We start from the raw sequence: 3,980 nt of genomic DNA on the forward strand, positions 1-3,980 counted from the left end.
TTCCTTGCTTCTTGTATTATGTGGATCCCACTGAACGTCAAAGTGTCTACGGACATTTCAAGAGCCGTGCCACAAGTGCATGGAATAATATAGTTTTGTACTCTCTCTATAATACTGTCCACTGGTAAAAATCAGTGTGGAGTAAGCCCCATTTAACTCGGTACTCGGAGTAGAACTGCAATGTTAATGCTGCGGTCTCCTTCTGCCTTCAAATTTGAGCATAGTTCATTCATGCCATGTTCAAAAGTAGATTATCTTTAAACTTGGTAACATCTCTCTCATACAGCTTTCTCTCCTGTAAATGCGGTGCCCCCGCACAAAGAGCTAAGAAAAGCAACTTCAGAAACACAAGCAGTAAATTGAAAATGTATGTAGCTCAGTGTAACAGCGTCAGTCCAAAAGGAAACAAAATTCCCCTGATTTTATTCCAGCCACACTGAACTGTCATAATGCTGGTACTGTTGGGCAAACCAACCCTCTAAGAATAGAGGATTCTGTAATTTAGATGCCACATTCAAGAAGGCCCTATGCTTTGTTCTTATCTCTTGTACTTGGACCAGCAATGAGTGAACAGTTGAGGATAGGAAGAAGTGGGTCTTTCAAATTTTGAGGGGCATCTACATAGAAGCATTGAGTTGGAAGGGACCACAAAGGCCATCGAATCCAACCACTTGCCACACAGGAATACTCAACTGAAGCTCTCTTGAGAGATGACCGTCCAACCTCAAAGACTTCTAAAGAAGGAGATCCACTGCCCTCAAAAGCAGTCCATTCCACTGTCAAACAGCTCTTGGAGTCAAGAAGGTCTTCCAGATGTTTAGGTACAATTTCTTTTCTTGTACATTGAATCCGTTGGTTCATGTTCTAATCTCTAGAGCAGCAGAAAACGGGGTCTCCCCATCTTCTCCATGCAATTTCTTCAGATATTTGAAGATGGCTATCATGTCACCACTGTGTGATTTTTACCCTAATTTTTAAAAACCTTGCCTCAGATTGTTCAGCGGCAGCACTTTTTTGACATTGGCTTAGAAACAGAAACGATGCCTGCTGTGTAGAAACCATGGAGATAATATCTGAGTCGCATAAACTGATGGAAAATAAAATATTTCCTGATAAGCATCAGACTGAATGAACAGCCTGATATCCTTGGAAACCTTTGCCTTATACACGCATAGTAACACAGGAGACTGCCTTAGACTGAATCAGACCATTGGTCCATTTAACCCAGTATTGTGCCACCTCTTTCTGTCACTGGCTGCCCAAGGTTTCACATAGGATTTCTTTATTAGCACAACCTGGTGATCTCCTATCCGTATCTTAACCAGACCCAGCCCTGCTTAGCTTCCAACAGTAGCGGACTTAGCAATAGTGGCAAGCCATGAAGTGATGGTTGTGTATCCATGAACCAAGCCTTAGACGTTAATGCTTTTTTCCCATTTGCTCAATGTGCCCCCTCTTCTTACCTGCTGCTAGTTGAAATTCCCAATACTAGACAGTGTTTGACAATCACAGGTGGCATGCATATATATATATATATGGGGAATGTGGTGTGAAGAGAGGCTGAACAGAGAGCTGTTCCTCGGGCGATGCCAGTTTCTGCCAGTGACTACACTGCAGTCTGTTTTTGCCACATTAGCCAATGAGCATTTAATTGAGAGAATGGCTCTGCACATGGTGAAATAAATAACCAGAGATTTGTGGCTTGTTGTGCGCCTCCAAGTCGTTTCTGACTTGCGGCAACCCTAAGGCAAACCTATGTTTGGGTTGTCTTGGCAAGATTTGTTCAGAGGACATTTGCTCTTGCCAGGCCCGCAGCATGTGACTTACCTGTTTTATTCCTTTCTGCGATCCCCTTTCACTCCATTTTCTTGGGTTCTTGTCAACAGCATTGATAGACCTGTCTATTTCCCCCCCAAGCACTGGCTCTGTAGCAAAACACTTTTAAAATCAATACTGTACACAGTGTTATGCAATACAACATTTCGCCTGCATCTGTAGCTGGCATCTTCAGAGAAACTCCAAAGATGCCAGCCACAGATGTGTAGATGCAGGCGAAACGTCAGGAATAAACTCTTCCAGAACATGGCCACATAGCCCAAAATACCCACAGAAAACTATCCCTTACCAGTTTGGATGTTTTTCTCACCAGTCAATACAAAGCGCAACACCTTCATGGGCTGCAAACTTTGATTAAACAGTCCAGGTAACTTGTGTTAACCCAAGAGGGGACTTAACAGAAGCTACCGATCATCCAGAGAATTGACCAGGAGGCTGGGAGAAGAATCTCCTCTCCAGGCCTACTTACTTCTCTTTAACCTCCCAAGCCCATCTTCAAGCATCCTCTGGTGCCAAAGAGGAGAGAAACGCCTGGGTCCATAATGAGGCATCTTTGGCATCCAGTTGGACATAATTCGGTTGCGTCAAAAGAGCTCTGGCTCCAAGCCCTTTTCTTCTTCTTTAAAAAATTAAGACTTAAAATTCTAAGCATTTCTTTGAAGTGCTAGGAAGTTCGAGGAGGTTGTTTTTTTAAAGCTCTCTTGGCTGCTGCCTTTTCCGTAAGCCGCTTTGAGCGTGAGAGAAAGATCCTAATTAAACTGGACAGCTTCATAAGCTGCACCAGCAGAAATGCCCATCTGAAAGGGACGGAGCTGCTCTTGCACTAGATGCGGATCTAGTGGCATCCGCCAGTTTTCCTCCCGTTCTGTCAGTTTTCACAAAACATGAGCAGGCTATTTATCTCCTGCCCCATAGGAAAAATCAATACAAGTGAATGTTGATGGGACCAAGGGGATTGTGCCTAGGCCAAGATGTCTGTAGATAGCTGGGAATCATAAACCCCTCCTGATGTTGCTGTTATATCTATTTATATTCTGTTTTTTCATCAGCTGGGGACTCAAAAGCGGCTTGCCACCATCCCATCATTAAGTGAATTTGGACCTTGTACAGTCAGCCGTCAAATACTGTCAAAACAGAACAGTCTTGTCTAAATGAGCAAAAAATGTGGAGGGTGCCAGTCTAGCCTCTTTGGTAAGGAAGCCTTAAAGTTAGCTTGGTTTTCAGACCTTTTATCATCTAAGTCACTTTCCTCTAGTAATGTTTCATCTTTTAGGAGCCCTGGTGGCGCAATGGTTAAATGCCTGTACACTGCACCCATGTGAAGCCGCACAGCAAAAGAATGAATGGTGCATGTGTTCTGCCATGTCGCAAGCACAAGCCCTATTATATTCAATGGGGCTTGAGTATAAGAGTTTTTTGCTTTAAGCAGGGGAGTCCGTCATGGATTCCATCCCTTAAGGTAAGGGTCCACTGTACTACAGCCACTTGCTCAAAACTGGACACAGGACTCCAGGTGGGGTCTGGCCAAAGCCGAATAAAGTGACGCTATTACTTATCTTGATGTGGACACTGTGGGAAAACTGAAACGAAAGAATCGTGTCATTCTGGTCATCTCCTGCCGTTCTGCTTCTTTGCCTTCCTGTTACCAGTACCTTTTTTAGGACGTAGCCCTATAGCTCTATGGGGGCAACCCAGTGTGCTCCATTCTGCTGGCCAATTTTGCTGCCAAGTGCTGAGCATCCTGGTGCTTGCTGCCGAAGATGCTACCCTATCTGAAGTTCTCCGTCAATGTGAATGATCAGAAGCTATCCAGAGGGAAACAGCTTTTAGAAGAGTTTTCTGTGCATCGCCAAGTAGTGAGTGCATGGTTACAAGCGGTTTAGAGGAGGAGGTCAAGAAAGAGCTCCACACAAGTGGAAATGGTAACAATGGATTGGGTAAGCCTTATAATCTTATTTATTGGTAATTTCTTTCAACTGGGAGTATGTTGGGAATATGGCACCCTATTACCCCAGCTAAGTAGCCACCACTGGAGGTTTCACCATCTTTGTTCAGGCAGCACACAGTCTTGACCTGGCCCTGCTTTGCCAAGTTGTGATGCTTTCCTTTCCTTTGCACAGATTTTACAAGCGAGGGTTGTATCA

Source organism: Sceloporus occidentalis, unplaced genomic scaffold (assembly GCF_023333645.1).
Source record: "Sceloporus occidentalis isolate IW3139 unplaced genomic scaffold, rSceOcc1.0.p SCAF_8, whole genome shotgun sequence".
NCBI lineage: Eukaryota > Metazoa > Chordata > Lepidosauria > Squamata > Phrynosomatidae > Sceloporus > Sceloporus occidentalis.